This window comes from Emydura macquarii, unplaced genomic scaffold, assembly GCF_026122565.2.
Source record: "Emydura macquarii macquarii isolate MOO-44397 ecotype Brisbane River unplaced genomic scaffold, CSIRO-AGI_Emac_v2 contig_3113, whole genome shotgun sequence".
Classification (NCBI taxonomy): Eukaryota; Metazoa; Chordata; order Testudines; family Chelidae; genus Emydura; species Emydura macquarii.
This window is the reverse complement of record NW_027133250.1, coordinates 2,981,550-3,002,478: the sequence shown is the minus strand read 5'-3', so window position 1 is coordinate 3,002,478 and position 20,929 is coordinate 2,981,550. Positions and strand designations below refer to the sequence as shown.

Genomic DNA, 20,929 nt, shown 5'->3' with positions numbered 1-20,929 from the left:
TAGTGTGAGCTCTGTGACAAGAGAGTGACGTTTGTAAAAGCCAGGCGATGGTAACGGTAACTTGCCAGCTGCAGGAAGAACAGCGTTCCATAGTGGAACAGCTTCAATTGAAGAGACTGAGGAAGCCCTACATCAGCCTATCCCATAGCTCGGTGAGTAGTGCACTCTCCTGAGAGGTTGGAGACCCTTGTCCCAGGCAGACGGGTTTGTTGAACCTCGGTTTCCCATGTCCCGAGTGCTTCAACCACTGGCAGACAGCACCAGCACCACCCCTTCCTTTCCTGGCTGTTGTGTGTGCAGCCTCCTTGAAGCCTGGACTTAACTCTGTGAGAGGGGCAGGGCTCAGGACACACCCTCTTCTCTGCATCTCCTACTGAGTAGCTTATTCCAATAACCTGTATTTCTAGTGTAATACATTAAATATTCCAGGCTGCCTTTCAAATGCTTCTTACCTTTGTCAGTGACTGACATTTCACACTGAGGCCAAAATGCATCCTGTCACGCACTCAGAGTTTGAAAATAATAATAATAATAATTGTAAATTTACTTTATTCATCAGAGGGAGAATCTGACTAGATCCCATGGGGTATTTTGGTTTCTTATTTTTTCTTTAAAAATATGCACAAAACAGGAAATCATAAAGGTAGAAAACAGGGACTAACTGAAATAAGGATCAAGCGTCAAAGTTAGTTACTAGTAAGATATAATGGAGGTGTACGCACAGATTCTAAACACGGCGTATTGCAGATCGCAATCCCAGGATGACCTCTTGTCAGCCAGGCCTTGAAAGGAAAAGAATTTCACAATAAAGAGCAGAATAGACAAACTAGTTTGGATCCATATAAAGGTCATCATGTCTTCACCTAATGTTTAGATTCTAGTTTGAATTTAACATTTTTGACATGTTTCCCTCATTCTGGCCCTTGGAAGTTAGGAGGTAAGGAATCTCTTCCTCTCTTCTCACAAGATGTGTAGCCCAATAGAGCACAAACCTACAACCCCATTAACTTCTATGCAAAGTGAGCAAGAGGTGGGTGGGAAGTGCTGCCAGATCAAAACGGCTGCATTTTGCACTCACTTTTAAATGGTGCAAGGCAACGCATTGTTTATTTAGAGACATTTCTCCAGTGTTCGTCACCTTAATATCTGTAGTTGTAGCAAACTGGAAGTGTTTTGTGATTGGAGCTCGAAAGATCACTTTGTCATTTTAGTGAGGTTATAAAATAATCTTGGAGTCTGTTTTAATTTTGTTTTGCTTAAGTTTTATTGCTTTTTGCTTAATTGCTTCTGCCTTATTGTTAATGAGACAAAAAAGCAGTCTGTGAAATAGCTTGCAGAGTGAAATGATCAAGGAACAGAGAATTTGAATTGTAAAACTTTTTTTACTGCTTTTGCTGTCTGCAAATTCCCCCACTTGTTTTTGTTCAGTTTCACAAACATACCTTGCCCTGGAGGATACAGAATTGACCCTTTACTATGTCCCTGCAAGTTCATTATCCCACTAAACTTTACTGGCGCCTTGGCTGCAAAAGGATTAACCCTACCCAGGGACAGAATGGTGCATTGCCCATAATCTCACCTGGTCAGGCAGTACCAAGTTATTTGACTGTTTGAATGCTCTTGCATTCTTTTGTTTCTAATCACTATTGGAGTCGGCTGCAGGCAGTCTTGGTTTTCATATTTATGAAGCATGCCAAGATTCCTTGTTTTCCTGGTTGTGGAAACTGCGTAAACCACTGCAGAGATTTACCTAAGGAAAATCAAAGGCTGAGTAACACAATACAGTTAACAAGTCCATGACACTTGTTGAATTGTTTTTTCCCTTTAACAAAGCAGTGGAGAATGCTGATCCCCCAATCCCAGGGGGCCCATGAAATGCAAATAAAATGAAAAGGAAATTACTTATACTAATTTAGGTAGTGAATGTCATGCAAGAAATTGGGACATCTAGACCCCTGCCTGATGTTACCCCTGCTGTGCAGAACTGTAGAATTCTAAGTTAGTTATTGCTAGCAAAAGACTGAGAACAGCAGATTTAAGTCTCATTGCAGAGGTTTTTCTATATCCTTATGCAGCAAAATGTTTTAGGAATGACTCTGTGTTGGATGGGCACTACATCACTGGAAACACTTAGAACTGATGTGAGTAAACCATTGGAGAATATTCTGCAAGAAACAGGAATGGACCTTATAATTAATCATTATTATTGTTTTCTTGATGCCATTGGCCTACCTGATGGCTCTTTTCCATCTTTTAATTCTGTGCTTCTGTTTTATATCCAGTGACTTAAGGCCTTTCTACACTACAAAATTAAGTTGGGCTGTCTTCCCTGGGACAGAGGGCTGCTGCTCTGAGCCCCATGTGGGGCTGACAGCCAACAGGCGCTGTAAGAAACGCAGTGCCTGCAGACACTGTGTTGCCCTAACTACATCAACCTAAGCGCTACGCCTCTCACGGAGGCGGAGTTACTAGGTTGGTATAGTTGGTGACTTACGTCGACTAGCGCAATATTGTAGTGTAGACACTTACAGAGTTAAGTTGAGGTGAGCTGCCTTCCATCGACCTAACTCTGGAGAAGAGGCCGAGCATCAAATTATAGCCACCACTGCTGTCCAACCTAATTAACATGGGCTGTAGCCTGAAATCCTTGTATGGTGAGTAATCTTACTCCATGAGTTGTGGCACTGAACTCAGTAAGATTATGGGTGGCAGAATCTAGCCCATCATAAGCAGCACAATCCAGCCTGGCTTTTATGAGTGCATGGGGGATATGAAGGTGATTATGAAAATGTGCTGACTGTTCTCTGTCATTTCTGAGTAAAATGAAATGTCCTAAATGCTGGGGAGCACACCTCCCCACTTTGGTACCTAGTATGGAGGCTATCCAGGTTCTGTATGTGCCACCACCGTCAGCATTTGGGTACTAACGTTTCCATTTCAGCCCTCAAATGCAAAATGGTGTACCCTAACTGAAGCACTGGAGTTTCACGTGGCTGTTACCTTTCAGCGAGGGATTAGGGAGTCAACAGCCTGCCCTAGAAGCAGTCACGATTAACAGGGAAAAGGTGTCTTGGCTTTTTAAAATCAATTGACTGCACAGTGAAGCACTCTTTTCCCAGGACTTCTTCTCTCATCTCAATGAGGGTTCATTATGGATGAAATTCAACCCTTTGCAAAGAGCAAGATCTGTGCACCATGAAAGCCCTAAAACTGGGACTTAAGCAGGTCTTAAATGGAATCTGGGCTGTGTGCTGGCTCTCTACACAGGTGTAAATTTCACTCTACAAGCAGGATTCTGTTTTGCATATTGTGATGCACTGAAACAATCTGGGAAGCATGTCTACATGGGGACACTCAGGAAAGTTAAGGCAAGTCAGGTCAAGGTGCAAAAACAATGTGCATGAGTTAAAGCATATTAAACTGTCGTGTGGATGCTCTCATTCAGGAGCAAAGTGGTCTTAGTTCACTGTAACTGCAGGAGAATTAATTTACTGAGTTCTACAGCCACTTGGCTCCTGAATGGAAGCATCTACAGAGGGGCACCCCCAGAAACTTTTCACCTGGTATGCACAATGCATGGCACCTTCCGGCCCCATGATTCTTCTCCAATAAACTCCCACCTGGAGCAAAGAGAAAAAAACAGTGTCACCCACCAAGACCCATCACGGGGCCCGGCCAGTAGGCAAGACCCTCCCCCCCACGTCTGCTCCTCCCACCAAGGTGCTCTGCCACCCCTTTCCTAGCCAGATACCCTCTGCAGCAGCTCCCTGTACTTGTAACAGGTTTTGAGGCTGTTGCTGAGCGACACACTCCCAGGGTACAATCTGGAACTGTGGGACAGCTGTGCCCCCTTAATTCTCCTCCCTAGGCTGTCTCTTAAAATGTTGTGCTAGTGACAAGCAGCAAAACCCCTCCAGGTGCTGTGATCACTCAACCAACAACATGAAGGAATACACCCAGCTAAATTGCATGAATGCTTTTTAAGCCACTCATGAATTATACACAGGGAGACTCCAGCCACTCTCCCCAGCCCTCCAGCCTTCCATCTCCGAAATATACCATCTTAAGCGGCTCCAGACCTTCTCTTGAACAAGAGTGCAAGCTCATTAATTAGTTCGCCACTTGGTCAAAGGAAAGGGGACATACACCAGCCTTTGTAAATCTTAAACTTTTAGACTGAGCAAGATTTGAATCAAACAGCTTTTCTCACCCCACTGGATGTTCCAGGCAGTTTACAGTTCTGAATACACAGGCTGAATTTGTTTCTCAGCCTGGGACCAGTCTCCCCAGTTCAAAGACTTTGTCTTCCAAACCATCTTCCAGCTGTTGAGATGGCAGAGGAGAGAGGCCAAGTGGTGATGTCATCGACCCTGATTCATACTTTTTTTTCCAGGTGCTAGAAAGACCCTTGCTCTGACGTGGGGGTTAGGTAGCACCCATCGTGTATGTGCCCTCTTGGAGGAGTCTCTGGGAGAGTGGATTCTTCCTGATGGGCCATCAACACCTGTCTGGCTGGTCCTGATGTAAATCTGTCTTCTTGGTTGCTCCTTTGTTGCCACTGAAGGCTAGCAGTGGCCCTTTCCCACTTACCACATATTTCAGTAACAAACTTGTAGCAATACTTCCTAACACTACATACAATGATAGCACACACAGTCCAACAGGATAGTGATGTTCAACCAATCAAGACTTTTAAAATGATTCCTCACAAGGCATGCATTGTACAAAACATATCCCCAGTCATATCCCAGTGGTGCTATTTTGAGGTATGGAGTGTCACAGTGAGTTCTGCAGACAGAGCAGATGGGACGCAGGCTGGTGGAAGTGAGGTGAGGCCATGCAGGCCTCCAGGCAGGGGGGGGAGCCCAGGTGTAGAAGCTGTCCCCACAGTAGCAGAAAGGGGGAGCAGCACTGGCCCCAGGTTTGGCCCCACAGCGTGACCTGCGTGAATCCTCGTGCATCAGGCTACAATGCCACTCGCTCACTTTTGTCCTCCTATCCTCTTCCCTGTCATGATGGAGGGGTCACCGGGCCAAACCTGAGTAGGCCATGAGTCAGCCAGCACTGCTTCTCCTTGGCACTGCCATGGGTCCGGTTCTGCCCCTGCCAGTGGCACGCATCGTGAGTAACAACCCTATAGCTGCGGGAACCCTTACATCCACACAGGAGGTGGGAGCTGAATGTGTTTTAATTCATGTGCATTGACTTTACACCGTAAGTTGGTTTGCCTCAACTTTCCTGAGCCCAGGGACTTCCATTCAACTTACCGATCAACCGAGTTTTCGTTGTCGACCAGTTCACTTGTCAGCAGGTTCTGTTGTCTATAGCGCAAATGGCAGAAGCTAGCAACCAGTGTGGAGAAGCATCTGCTTTGAGAAAGTGCTCGGCAAGAGTCTTAAAATGTGAAGTTTCTGTATCAGAGAAAGGAAGGTAAGACAGTCCTTCAGCTCAAGTTCATTGATGTGTCAGGGGAGCATCAAGGGAAACCATTTTCAGCTGATCCGTATGAAGCTGGCTGGCCACGGGCCGTGGTATTGACTGAAACCTCGCTCCCTGCTGATTCACCCTGCAATTACGAAATTGAGCAGCAATCGTAAACTCCATCTGAACTGTAGTTATCCTCTTCTTTCTCCCCCCACTTCATGGTTTGAAACTATGTGGAAACATTTGGGAAGGTTTCACAATACATGAGGATAACTATAAGTCTCAACAGGGGGGACTGTATTACCAGGGAAGGGCAATTACCGCTTTAGAAGCACACAAGACACACAAATTTAGAAAGCGTCGACATCTTGCCAAGAGTTGGTTTCCCCCTTTTGGTTTTGGCAGGGCTGGAGAGATTAATTCTGAGGAATTTTGAAAGAATCATTACTCTGCACTAGTTTCAAAATATTAGTTTACTAATTACTTTTCACACCAGTGCGTAAATTAAATCATGAATATGTATAGGAACTGAAAGTAACAGTATTTTACACTAATCTCTAGAGACATACAGTGTAATCCCACTTCATAGCCACAAACACTGAACAATCTTGAGGGTCTTCGTAGCAAATTCTTAGAGAATTCAGTTTTCTTGAGTTTTGTCTGTGAGGATATGAGGTTAAGTTCATTGTACATGAGAAGAAAGTCTCCTGGATTGTAAAATGAGAAGTATAATGAGCTGCTGTTCCCAAAGGCAGTATCTCCTAGTGCAGTGGTTTTCAACCTGTGGTCCACAGACTCCTGGGGATCCATAGACCATGTCTAAGATTTCCAAAGGGGCCCGCACCTCCATTTGAAATTTTGCCCTAGTGTATAGAGCACTAGACCAGGACTCAGGAGACCTGGGTTTATTCCCAGCTCTGCCACTAGCAAGCTGGGTGACCTTGGGCAACTCATTTCCCCTCTCTGTGCCTCAGTTTCCCCAACTATAAAATGGGATAATGGTAGTGACCTCTTTTGTAAAGTGTTTTGAGATCTACTGATGAAAAAACACTGTATAAGAGCTAGGTATTATTATGTATTTTTTTATTAACTCCAGGAGCCTAAGTTCAAATCACATTTTAGCTCAACAATGGAAATGTCTTTGGTGGAGTCTCATAGTCCCAAGTTAGTCCACCATGAAATGGGGCAGTCTTGGCAGAAAGTGACGAGTGTCTGGTCAGGATGGTAGTGCACTCATGAAACTATATGGTTGTTCCAGGACTGGAAGAGTAGAGGGTGCTGCTGATTGAGCTGGATGGGCCAGAACTGCGTAGTTGTCTAAGATGACGTGTCATCAGTATTGTGCTTGTAGGACCAAATTAAAGACAGGGATATGTCAGGACCGCTCCTAAATCTGTGCTTGGGGGAAGGAGCCTGAATTCTATGGCTGCATCACCATCATGTGACATTCATGTAGCTTTTGATAGTTTGTTCCTTTTTCTTCCAATTTTAATGTTTATATTTAACTTTTAAAAAATGCACATTTTGCAACAATTAATCTGTGTAACTAAAAAAGCGTCTCTGTTTGGAATAGCCACTCTCGGTTATGAAAATGTAACTGTTTACACCTACATGTGTCATGCTGGCAAAATGCAAAGTTGCTTTTCGTTTATCTGGTCTCGTGGCAGCTGAGACTTCATTTTGTGGAGAGGTGAGAAGGAAAGCTGTTGAGCTTGGATGGAATCTCTATGAAAAGTGACCAAAACATTTCCTTCAACAGCAGGCATTCCCAAATCTTTTCTGAATGGAGATTACATTGTAACAGAGGGATTGTCTCCCAGGCACTTCCTTCCATTGGCAGTTATTATTTGCAGTGCTGTTGTAGCCATGTTGGTTCCAAGATACTAGAGAGACAAGAGGGGTGAGATAATATCTTTTATTGGACCAATTTCTGTTGGTGAATGAGACATGCTTCTGGACCTGAAGAAGACCTCTGTATGAGCTCAAAAGCATGTTTCTTTCACCAACAGAAGCTGGTCCAGTAAAAGATATTACTTCACCCACATTGTCTCTAATTGGCAGTTATGTTGATCGTTTCCCCTCCCATTTGTGCTCCCATAACACGCCAGTGACAGCTACAGGAATTGCTTAAAGGGAAATGGTACTTTAAGAGAGCACTGTGTATCTGTCTACGTACTTTTATGGCCCTCCCCAATGTAGTATCTCAGTGACTCACAATTGCTGATGGATTTTTATGCTCACAACACACACGTATCATCTCCATCGTACCACTGGGAAATGAGGCACTTTGTAGATTAAATGACTTGCCTGACTTTGCAAAGAAAATATGTAGCTTAGTTGGGAATTACCCAGGTCTCTTGAGTTGTAGTCCAGTTCCTGATTTTGACCTCACCTATGTAAATGCAGAGTAACTCAACAGAAGTTACGTCTGTGTACATTTGGTGTGAGAGGAGAAACAGATCAATTGCATATGTTTCTGGATTCTTGTGTTTGTGGCCTTAAAATACATATCTATTTGTTCTTTGTAAAGAATTTGTAGAGAGACCCATAAGTGTCCCTTCTCTTTTCTATACGCATTGTTGCTGTAGCCATGTTGGTGCCAGGATACTAGATAGACAGGGTGAGTGAGATAATATCTTTTATTGGACCAACTTCTGTTCGTGAGAGAGACAAGCTTTGCATTTACACAGATCTCTTCTTCAGGTCTGGAAAACTTACTTGGGCCAGGTCACTACAGATCTATGTCGGTATAGCTATATCGCTCAGGGATGTGGATTTTCACACCCCTGAGTGATGTAGTTATACCGATCTAAGCCCCCATGTAGACAGCGCTGTCAGCAGTCTCCCATCAGCGTATGAGCGTCTTCACTAAAGCACTACAACGGCGCAGCTGCGTGAAGACAAGCCCTCAAAATATGACAGCTAAATACGTGATGGATCAGATTTTTTAGCATAAGTAGTTAACACATTTCAGGGGCCCATTCATGGTAAAGTGGTCCATTGACACTCCTCCAGTCAGAGGAAGGAAAGGAAGGGAGCAGGGGAAGGGTTGCAGATTGTTGTAATAAAGTGTCTTTATTCAATCCATGATTTTTAGTGTCTAACGGAGTTATGAATTTAAGCTCCCCGGCTCATCTTTTGAAAGTGCTGTGCAGGTTTCCTTTGAGGATGAGGACTGACAGGTCAGATATGGAGCGATTGCTTTGTGAAAAGTATTCACAACAGGTGATGTGGTGTTTTTGTCTTTCATCATTTTCCTGTGTGAGTTCATTTGAGAGCGCAGTGACTGTCTGTTTTCACCCACATAGCTGTTATTGGGGCACTGGATGAGGCACCCCACATGTGATAGGCATGTGTAGGTCCCAGGGATCTGGAAAGGCGTATTGTGGGAGGTGTTGATCATTGTCGCAGTGGAGATATGTCTGCAGGTTTTGCATCTGTTGTTCTGGCAGGGTCTGGTGCCGCTTTGAGTTGGTGTGTGTTGTCTGTGGGCAGCTTGCTTCTGCTGATGAGCTGGAGAGGTTGAGGGGTTGTTTGAAGGCCAGAAGAGGGGGTTCAGGAAAGATTTATTTCAGGATGGCTTATTACAACAATCTATAACCCACTGACAACCATCGCTCCCCAGTTCCTTTCAGCTCCCCCTTTCTTTCCTCACTGTAGCTGGAGGGATGTTAACAGACCACTTCGCCTTGAATGGTCCTTTGAAATATGTGTTAATTACTTATGCTAAACACTCTGTTCCATCTTGTATTTAGCTGTGACATTCTGCGGGCAAGTCCACAGTGCAAAATTAAGTCGACCTCAGTTACATCGATGTACAGCCACTCCAGTAATTCAGTCAGTTTTACACATCCACACTATGCTCCGTGTGTTGGTGGTGTGTGTCCTCACCAAGAGCATTTGCATTGATTTATCTACCAGTGTAGTGCATTGTGGGATGGCTTCTGAAAGGCAGCGACAGTCAATGTAAGCAACGCCGTGTCTACACTGACACTGCATTGACCTAACTGCATCAACTGAAGTGCTATGCCTCCTACACAGGTGGAGATATTAAGATGGTGTAGTGGGTAATTTACATTGGGAGGAGCTGTAAGCTGCCTTACTTCAACCTAGCTCTGTAGTGTAGGCCAGGCCTGAGTACATTTCCCAGACCTAAAGGAGAGCTCTGTGTAAGCTTGAAAGCTTCTTTCTCACAACAGAAGTTGGCCCAATAAAAGGTGGTATCTCACCCACCTTGTCTCCCTTGTATTTTCTAACAACCAGCTGTTGCTAAAGAGGTATAAGGCCTAAAGGAATTTGTAGCCCCCTGACACTCAGGGTAAAGGGGAAGTTCGAAAATTACATTCTAGCAAGACAAATACAAGGATGTGGTGTGCAGGTCAGATGGTGCTTAGGTTCAGATGTGTAAAGTAAAATGACTGGCCCCAACCAGCATGTCAAGAAGCCTCCCACTGTGTTGAGCTTCCTGCTTGCATGTGCCGTCGCGGGCGCTTCCTGAGATAGCGGTTCCCATACCTTTGTAATTGAACACCCCATCTTCACATGGCTGGGGCTGAGGGCGCACTGCGGAGTTCTTTCATGTGCTGAGCCTTTTCCTTCCATTCTCCTCCCTGCCTCCAGCCTTGTCACGCTGTCACTTATGATTTTCTTAAAAAGAAACAAGGAGAACACGTGGCTGTGGTAAGTAGAACATGGGACGCCTCCAAACCAAAGGAAATACAGCTAATGGGCTGGAGAGGCACCTTTTTGTCTCCACTGTCCTCATTTTGTGAACTAGACAATGGATGGGTTCCCCTTGTACTTCTCACTTAGGTTCCTTTGGCAATAGAGAGCATATTGTCCACTCCTTCATTCAGCTGCATCTGTTCAGGGGGCCACTAAGCCTGAGAAAATGGTTCAGGATTAGGTGAGTCTTTTCTAGTGTGGGAGTCTAAGGTTCTGCATTCACCCCAAGCTGGCCACTCAGCTCCAACACATCCCAAATTTCCCTCTGGCAGAAGCTTTTAGGGATAGGAGAAGCCCCTGGAGTCTCCCCTTCTCCAGCCAGGCAGATGCAGGAGTGGGGGTAGCAGCCTTCCTGGTTGATGCACTGGTGGAAGAGAGATTGGGGGAATGCTGGAAGACTTTCTCACCCACTACCCCCACCCCAGCCAGCCCCTGGAAATTCCATCACTCCCAGTTGGCATCATGGTGTTGTTGGCAGTGACCTGGGGTCTCTCTCTTTTCCTGTTTACACAGTGGAACAACGGGGAGTGGCCTGAGGACCCTGGTCAGCGCTGGCACCAGGGAGTGGGTGTGGCTTGGATTTGCACGGGCGTGGTTAGGTGCTTGACAAAGTGTAACTTTCCGCCACCACTACTTCTGTGAAGCACACAGACATTATATGTTGCGTGGCCTCCCCGATGCAGCCTGGCATCCCACCCCTAACTTAACATCTGCCTCCCATAGGCTCCCAGTGCATCCCGTCTTCTCTGGGTCTCTCTTAGGGCATGTCTACATTTACAACATTGCCCGGTTCTGCTCCGCCGCTGAAGTGTGTCAGCGAAGATGCCACTATGCTGCTGGGAGAGCTTTTCCCATTAGCATAGTTAATCCACCTCCACAAGAGGCAATAGCTTTGTCGACGAGAAAAGTCCTCCTATTGACAGCACTGACTGCACCAGCGGTCAGGTCAGTATAAACGTGTCGCTCAAGGGGTGTGGATTTTTCAGACCCTGAGCGATGTAGTTATACTGATGTAAGTTTATAGTATAGACCTGGCCTTAGGCGGTAAGCTACTGTCTTTTATGCTATGGGTCACCTGCTGGTGGGTTCTCTGTAACCTGAAGTCTTTAAACTATGATTTCAGGACTTCAATAACTCAGTCATAGGTTAGGGGTCTATTTCAGGGTTGGGTGAGTGAGGTTCTGTGGCCTGCGTTGTGCAGGAGGTCAGACTAGATGGCCAAAATGGTCCCTTCTGACCTTAAAGTCTATGAGTCTATGTATAGCACTGAGCACAGTTGTCACCTACTAAGTGACAAATAATAGTTTGCAGAAATAAGCAACTTCTGGGTCCAGACAGCTCAGAGATCCCTATATGAGCAGGAAATGAAAATATGTATAATATTGCCTCACCCTTTTCTCTGCTGGGAACTGTTGCAGTCACAAATTACGGAATCCAACAATTCCTGGAGCAATTTATCTCAAACTCCATGAACCAGTCCAAGTTTAGGTGCCGCAGAAGTAATTGAGCCTGCTTTGGAAGCATGTGCCATGTATGCACCACACTTAGCGTTATCAATGCACTGTCAACCTGATGGGAAACACCCTTCTGTTTCAGTCCTGCTCCCCCTTCTGTTTCAGTCCTGCTACCTCCTAGCGCTGTTGATGCCGCTCAGTCTTGAGCGATAATGAGGCACTGCAAGTCATGTCCACAGAGTGTTGATCAGGGCCAGATTTTGTGATGATTTTAGGGTGACCCACCAAACTCATATTTACTTGTGATGTAACCAAGGCTTGGTCTTGGATTTCCAGAGGTAAAAGACTAATGCACTCAGCCACTGTAGCACCACATGTGCTTCTGCTGTCTGCTTCCTGTGCTTAGGGCTCCCATGAGTCTTCAGTTTGCCTATTTTCAATTTTAGAGTAAAACTAGAAAGAAGAGGGTGAGGGTGGGAAAAAAATACCGTTCTCATATGGCCTGTGACCTCAACCTTCAGGTCAGAGGAGGCCAACTATTAAGTATGGCATTCAGTTCAGTCTTCATAATAACATGTCTCTGGACTTTTAAGTGAATAGCTGCCATGTGAGTAGTTGGTGCTCGTGTACAAATGTTTGTGGATCCATTGAGAAGGGTAAGCGTTCGGTTAATTGCCTTAGGATATCTGAAGTCTAGACTGAGAAGCAAACTGTAGTTTGGGCTATGTACAGTAGCATTGTCTTTAGCAGTCAGACATGGAGGGAGCAAGGTCTCGTGGTTAAAGCGAAGTGTGGTTAATTCTAAGTTCCGGTGTTCACTTTCCCCCGACTTGCTATGTGACCTTGGACCCAATCACTCTGTGCCTCTCTCTGCCTCTGTAAAAGAGAGACAATAGTGGTTACTGCCTAAGAGAGGCAGTTGTGGAGCTTTGTTCATGTTTATCAGGTGCTTTGAGATCCTTAGTAGGAAAGCACCTATGTAAGGAAATAAACAGTATTCCCTCGATATGGTACAGTATGTGATGGAGAGACTGGATCTATGATTTTATTTTCAGGATTTGGCAAACTGAGGCACAGTAGATGCACGTCGCGTTATCCATGCCGTATTGTTTGTGGGCCGTTATTTAAGAATTAAAATGGGATGTAACGTTTTATTTATTTACAAGAATGTGGGAGCTCCTCGGAGTGGCGCTTGTTGCAGCAGTTGATGCCGTCTTTACATTTTGACTTTAAGAAAGTGAGTAATTATTCAAAGCCCCTCCACCAACTAGAATCACACGTTAACAGAAAGTGTTTAAATTAATTTGCAAATGGGATGAATATTCAAAGTCATTTTCCTATGCTGAATTCATGTTACTGTTCAGCCTATCTTTTGGTGATTTCCAGCGTGAGAGGGCAATAGCTCCTCTGTCCTTCTAAGTAACTCAGAAGAATAAATGCTGGGAGACGGTCAACCCGATTGGAAACACGTTGCTGTTTCAGACCTGCACCCCCTCACCTGCCCCGCAGCGCTGGTGATGCCACTCAGCCTTGCGCAATATTGAGGCATTGCAACCCATGTCCATAGAGCACTGCTCAGGCCAGACTTTGTGGTGATTTTTGTGTGTGTATAAAACGGGACCATGGGACCCACCAAACTCGTTTTTACTTGTGATCTAACCAAAGCTTCAGTGTTACAGTTCTGAGCCACCAAAGGAGAATCCATTTCATACCGCTGCGTGTTGATTTTATAAATCACTTTGGAAGTTGGTCTGTCTGATTTCATCTGATACTGTTATGGGTTTTGGAGTGTCTTTGCTGCCTCCCTGGCTATTTTGTGTAGAACTAGGCTTCTAACCCAATCCACAGATACAAAATCATCTTTTAGGGCCAAATTTCTAAAGAGTGACCTCCCTTTGGTGACCATGATTTGCAGCACCCTACGACATTTGAGCCAGCAGTTGAATTGTGTTCCCGAATCTGACCCTAAACTACTCACAAGCCTGTCTACCTGAGTGCAGGGGCAAAGTCCTCTGGTTTGCTCCCACAGTTCATTTCAGGAGCGCAAAAGTGGGAATGCAAATTTTGTAAGTGCAAATTTCACCCACAAAAGGGGAAGTTGGACCTTAGTATTTTGAGGGCTGAGCACTGGCCGCATGGTTGGAGGACTGAGGGCTGAAATATCAGGGGAAGCTGCAGATCTGGTATGCACTGCTTCAGCAGAGCATCGTGTGGGTTTAGGGGAGGGGGGAATGGAATAGCTGGGGGTCCCAATTAATCAGGGTGGGAGAAGCCACAGCAGCACTTGTATGCATTAATCCTTGCTAAAGAGTTCATTATCAGTTACTGCCTTCATTAGCATCTGGTGTAATTTAGCTAGAAATTAAAATACAAAGCAATAAAAACTGAGCTCCTCTCCATAGACATTCTACTCAACAGTACAGTGGGAGATGGAACAATGTGCTATATTGTAGGCTAGGAACAATGGCATCATGGTGGCACATTAACACATGCAGCTGCAATATCCTCAGCTGACACTTGGTCATCACATAGTATATTTTAGTTCTGTGTAATAACATTGTGCAAACCCGGCTTTCAGGATATGTGATTTCCTGTCAAAATTGAATGATGGTGTGAAAACTGGCAAATCCAGTCTAGGCAGAGCTAGCTAAGTTAAGGGCAAAACTTTCTCCTTAAAGTGTGGTTAGGGTCAGAAAAGGACTATGGAGAAACAACTCCTACGCAATAGACTTGTTATCTGAGCTTCATTGTGCTCTCAGTTACCCAGGAGCAGCGCCCTTTGCCTTTAGTGGATGCAGCAACCGTATAACCCAGGTTGGGTTATTCTCTCCCATGCAAATTTTTCAAGTGACTTATGACTTTGGGCCGCCTGAACATTTGAGTGCCCAATTTCAGACACCTGAAAGGTGCTCAAGTTCTGTGCAACCATCTTCTGAAAAGCTGGCCATTTTAAGGTGCCTCAAGTTGGGCCCCCAGAACGTGGCCGTCTAAAACTTCAAGTCACTTTTGAAAAGGTTTCCTAGAGCCTGTGTAAGCAGAGTCCTAGACTGTATAGAGCGGGTCAACATTTTTGGGCTGAAACAATTTTTCGTTGAAAAATGTAGATTCGGGTCAACCAAAACATTTCGGGAATTTGTGTTGATTTTCAGCACATTGTTTTGGTCCAAATGAGGAAAGAAAAAATTTCCAAAATATTGAGCCCATTTATTTCCACGCCATTAAAACATCTTGATTTTTCAGCCTCGATTCACAAAGGAATTTAAGAACCATTCTCTGAACAGTTTATAACCATGAGCCCAGTGGCCTGGACACACTTCTAGGATCAGGGACTGGAGCCAGACTAGTGGGTATTGCTCAGTCTCTTCTGTTGAAACCATTCCGCTTTGTGTGAAGTAGAGCTGTGTGAGTACTGTGTGTTGATTTCCAGACACAAAAATGTTATTAAGAGAACCAACACAATTATGGGAGAGGAACCTGTATTCCATTTTGACTCGTGCATCGTTTATAATTGTGTGAACGAAGCTCCAGTTGCAGGATGAAATTCCACTCTGTTGAAGAGAGTTAGTTGTGTAAGGACAACTGAGGGCACAATTTGAGGGTAGTAGGGTTGCTCAGGTGTCTGTGAGGGCAGAATTTAGACCACAGATCTTTATATTATTGGTGAGGATGCACGGATTAAAATGAACCTCAAATTCCAGAGGGAATTTTCAGTGCTGGTAGTTAGGAAGAAAACATCTCTATGTTTGAATGCAAACCACATTTGGAACCTGGAAATTGACTCCATGCAATTTATTCAGAGCCAGAGAAGGGCTCAAACAATTCCCTCTCCCCCTGATCTAAGCACTTCATGGGAAGAGCTGTGGAATCTGAACCTTTGATCAAAATCTAAATCTAAATCAGATCTGAATTGTGAGGCTCAGCTCATCTGTGCTGCACCCACCCAGAGCTGTGCTCTGCCTAATGCCTGTGTGGCTGACGTAAACGAGACTGTGCTTTCCTGCATGCTCTCACATGGGCACAAGGGATAACCCTGGGTGATGTGCTGCATCCTGAACATGCAGGTCTCCATCGGAGTGAACCTGCCATGTGAGGTTAACCAAGTCGCTAAGGACTCCTCCAGCTGTTGGGACTGGGTTTGTGTACTGTTTCTGTTACCAGGCAAACTGCTCCATCAGGGCACCTGCTGTAAGCCCTGTGTTAACACTGCTGAGATGGCATTTTAATATATTTGTTTAATAATCACACTGTGTTGTTGTTTTGACAGACTGAATTAAACCCTGGGCAAATCAAGGAGGCACCCCATCACAATTACAGAAAATCAATTCCACTGTAAGTAATCTCTGTTTTGTTTTAATGATTTAAAGCAGATATAAGCAGAATAGATGTTCTGCCCTTCACACAGTACCAGGACTGGAACAGTAGGACTTGTGTTTCTATTGGGTTGGTTGCTTTCGCTTTTTGCTCCAATATTTCTAAACTATATTTGGGAGACATTTGCTGAATAAGTTTGCCAAGAATGTAACTAATTCAACACCATGCTAGCTTGTTTAACTTATATTATTGAGCCCAGTTACAGAAAGTAATGACAGGAGCTGTGCTAATGCTCACGCGGATCACTGGCTATATTATAAAGCCCTCTTGGTCACAAACATTTCTCTTTGAAAGTCTAGGGCAGCATATTTTCTGTCACTCAAAACCATATTCAAGAATTAGTTATCAGGAACATACAATACAGGAAGCAGAGAGTACACCTCTGTATGCTTCATTCATAGCTTGTATATTGCTTTTGTGTGGAAATATCTTTCTGTGTTTCAAAGGAAAAAGAGAGACAAGCTCCGCTTGCAGTATGTTTTGTTATATATGGGGAAAGAACTCACTCCTTGACCTTCTTTGAACTTAATTCAGAAGCAAAGGCTGTTTGTTATGATTCCTCAGTGGGAATACATATAGCAGATGCAGAGTTTCCATTGGAAGAACTTCAGACTAAGCAGGATGGACCTCGCTCTAATTGAAACTGAGCCTAGTGTATGAGAAAATAATTCCTTTTCTAGGGGTGTTCCCGAGAGCAGAGTTTTGTCACAGCATTTTGAAGAACAAGTTTAATTAGCGGTTTCAGTTTAACTAAAAACAACTTCAGAAACGATACAGGTTGCAGAATCTCTTTTTAAAGAACCACTTTTTAAAAATAAACTTGGGAACAAAACAACAACAACAACAACAACAAAAATTGCAAAAATAAAACAAAACTAAAAAACCTCCAAATCGGCAGAAAATGATTTGGCTCCTTTAAAAGTACTTTCAATGAAATGCCCATCCGGATCATGAGTCAGCTGTGAGTTACAACCCATAGCACTCCTCTTCATGCTCACTGTGGGCCTCAGCCCAAGTGAGGTAGCAAACCGCTTGGTTGTGTGTTGGGGTACAAACATAAGGTGATGTTCTCCCCTGTGCTGGGGGCAAGCACCAGGCATGGGCACTACTCAAGTCCTGCTTAAACTCTGTTTTGAAGCCTTAGGTGAGTTTTTAGTGATTTATGGGCCTTTGTGACTGGCCCTCTGCACAGAGGTGAGTTGCAGCCACATGAGGGAATGTAGGATGTGAACAGTGCATAAGACTGTTTAAAAGAGCGTTTATAAGTATTTTTTTAAAAACTTCTGGGTGGAATACTGGTCCCATTGAAGTCAATGGGAATTTTGTCATTGACCTCAGTGTGGACAAACTGTTACCCCTTGTGTTTGCATTGCTAACGAAGCAGCTGATTTCTGTTCAAATACACCTATTCTGGCTTTGAGTAAACCTATAAGGAATTATTTTTGTAGGAAGTTTCAAAGCTCTAATGCAGCCAGGCACTTTTCAGATACTGAAAACGAATTAAAATAGCAACCGAAACCCCTAGCATTAATATCTGTATTTCAGATTTCCTCACAGACATTCAACATTAGCTGTGCAGCTGCTAAGATGCAGGTGTCATCAGATCAAAACGACTTCTTCTTAAAGAGCTGTTGATGTAGTGGCAATACAGTGTTCTGCTTGCAGTGACGTTGGGCCGTCACAAAGGGAGCAAGGGGTAACAGACTGTGTGACACAGGAGAAAGCAGAGGCGTGGACAGAGAGGACGGGGTGAATATAAAAGACTGAGAAGAAAAGAGGGGCTGCGTTTCAGAGAAAGGGAGGAGAGAGAATTAATACAAAACAGATTGATTAGTACCCCGAAATCAGAATAAAAAAGAAAATGGTATGGAGATGGATAGTATATGTTGGAGAGTGGAAAGAGATTGGGATAGCAATTTGAAGAAGGGACTAATCAAGAAAATAAATCTGGCCTGATTCCCCCTTCCACTCAGTTGGTACAAAGCGGCCACATTCTGGCCAGAAGTGGGCAGTGGAGAATTTCTCTTGTATAGGGAAATTCTCTGCTGGTGTTAGGTTCTCAGAGTCAGCATATCCGCCCCCTGCACCGGCCACCCCCTCTTTGCCTTCAGCATAAGTGGCATGTCGGCAGAAGAAGAGGAACAGAGCTCGACTACATTTCTTCTCTACTGGCATAACGTAGAGCAGCTCCTCAGCTGCTCTAACTTATATCAGAGCTAGGCCATGGAGGATCAGACAGCCACAGCCAGCTCCCTGAGAGGCACCCCATACACACTACTTTGTTCTGTGCTGAGCAGAGTTCAGACACAGGGGAAAGGCCCACCCACTACTTTTAGGTTAGTGAAATGTATTTAATTTATTCTTGTTCCTTTATTTATTGTACTTTCCCTGGAGAACTATAATTCTGGGTGAGGGGATTGGTTTTAGAGCTCTTTTGTTCTGTTAACATTGCCAACTACTTTGGAGACGATCATTCAGAAGGAATAGGTAGAAAGTTTCCTAAATTTCTCCAGAATTCCCACACGTGCTGAATTGTCCATTGATTGGTTTTTTAAAAATGTTAACTACCATGCAAAACTCCCAGCAGAAACAGCCAGGTTCCACTCTAGGGTGCTGGAATATTTTTTATAGTGGGGGTGCTGAGAACCACTGAACCAAACTGTAAACTCTGTATATAACGGAAACCACTTCAAGCCAGGAGATGCAGCATCACCACCCCACCCAATCCATAGTTCCAGCACTGATGGTTTCACATCTTCATCGGAGGAGGCTAAAGGTGGTGTTTGGATTGACACAATGAATCATCTCAAAACCCCTCCCCCAAATCATAAAGGTGTCATTGTCCACAGAGCTGTGATCATAGAAGCCACAAGAGAAAGCAAAATGCTAACTTCTTTTTGGTCTGTTGCAGAGTGCTGTCATTGTCAGGTTTTAATTCACGAGTCTGAGCTTGTGGAAGAGAGCTCACAGCTTTCTTAGAACATCTCTGCTTAGACCCTCTTCTAGCAAACTAAAGTAGTAAGAAAAAAAATGCCAGAAAAAAAAATGTTCTATCTTACCTGACATGTGTGCTGAGCAAAGAGCACTGATTTTAAACAAAAAGTGACACTATCACTTCATTTACAGGACATTTTTTAATCTTGTAGCACCGTGTCCATGATGCAGAATGTTAATTAAAACACAGATATGTTCCTGAAGTTGATTGTCTTCATTGGAATCTGGGGACTTGGGTCTGTCACATCCCACGTTCTCCGTTCACACTCACATGATCCATCTGTGCATTGTAAATGTAAATGACTAGAAGCTGGTGGCTAAATTAATGTTCTGTTTCACAGATTGCTGCTGGTATGAGGGCACCACAGAGGGGCAGCTGTGTTGAAGCTACAACGAACTGGTGTAAGTCTAGAAATGACCCGGGAGGAGGGTGTTTCTTAAGATTGTGACAAGCGTGAAAAGGATATGAGATTAATCTTCTGTGTTACCAAAAACGATGAGCGTTCCACCTCAAACTGACTGGTCCTAGCTGGTGTTAATCTGACGTTTGCTGGGAGCCTGGACTGTTTAAAAGGAAGGTTTCAAAACTATATTTAATTGGTCCTTTTAGCAACAAACTAGTAAATAAAACAAGGCATCCTCTTTAGCTTGCTGTTGCAAGTCTGCGAAGTGCTCAGCAGGCAGCGGAAGGGCATGAAGCTCCAGTACCACTGTGAGCACTGCAGAATCCATGTGTGGATGAAAGGAAGGAAATCTCGAGTCCTTTGAGTGCGGGTTCACACAGGTCCTGTCTAGACAAGAAAAAGAGGTGTTTTGATTTTTTTTTAAATGTGCTGGCCAATGCACTTTAAGCGATGTTAAAAAATATGCTAGCAAGTGGTATGGATAGCGTTCAGACCTCTCCAGAACAAGCCAGCAGGTTGTGATGAATGCTAGGATGCTACCACATTTTTCAGCTCCACTAAATAAAAATGGAAGCTAGCAGTGGCGTACCGAGGGTCTCCGGCGCCCTGGGCCAGACCTACATTTGTGCCCCCCACTGGTCTTACGCCTCCCCATCGCCCTGCAGGCAGGACAGGAGGGGTCCCAGCACCACCCCCAGCTGCCCTGGGGAGGGGGGCTCTGTACCGGGGGGGGGAGCGTAAGGCTTGAGGGGACACAAATACAGGCTTGGCTCCACCGCCCCCTCTTCCCCACACTTATCCACCGCACGCCGCCTGCCTCTCCTGCTGCAGCCCGGCGCTGGCTTGGACGGGGCAACCTCATCCCCTGGCCTGGGCGGGAGGGAAACAGGCCAGACCTTCACAATGCGTAGGAGGCGGGGGGCACAGGCACCGTTCAGTGCCTCCTGCACCCCGTGCCCGTCATGAAGGGTCGGCCTGGCCTGGCGCAAACCCCCCCTCCGCCAAGGACTTACCTCCCGCTCCAGCCCCACAGCCCGGCGCTGGCTTGGTGATCTCACCCCCCCCCCCCCAGCCTGGGTGGCCAGTGCCGGGCTGGCCCTTCACAACGTGTGTGGGGGGGGGGGGGGGAGGCGCTGGGGGCGCCCCTCAGAGTCTCTGCATCCCCAACCTCCTGTGCCCCCCTGCAGACTGGCACCTGGGGGCCTGCCCCCTCGTCACCCCCCCCCCCCCCCCCCACCCACTCAATAGGCCACCAGAAGCTAGCAAGTTTTTAACATAACACCTTAGTTTAGACAGGGCCTGGCTCACAGAGACAAAGGGATAATCAAACACAACTGTCGGCTAAGCAACCTGCTCCCCTGTTGTCCCTCCCTGCTGTTATTTCCAGTAGTGAACTGGGGACTGTCAGTAAGACAGGATGGGGATTCCCTGTACTCCCTGTCCCGTTTACCTCATGTGCCCATACAAACACATTCCATCAGGGCAAGATCAAACTTAAGTAGCAGCATTTTGATTAAGATGTTTTATTCAAAGCAATTGAACCCTCGCGTAGTGAAG

At 45.1% G+C, this 20,929-nt stretch overlaps 1 protein-coding gene across 5 annotated transcripts in view; it reads left to right on the top strand.

The window, feature by feature from the left end:
- HIVEP3 (HIVEP zinc finger 3) overlaps positions 1-20,929 on the top strand; it is a 362,964-nt gene that overhangs the window by 246,530 nt on the left and 95,505 nt on the right. For 4 of the 5 annotated variants that reach the window (XM_067530818.1, XM_067530819.1, XM_067530814.1 and 1 more), the window contains 2 exons: positions 15,868-15,932; positions 19,310-19,370. The gene's annotated coding sequence lies outside the window, so the exon portion shown is untranslated. Of the gene's footprint in view, positions 1-15,867; positions 15,933-19,027; positions 19,371-20,929 lie in introns of those variants that run through there. The other variant, XM_067530820.1, reaches the window with a different exon arrangement.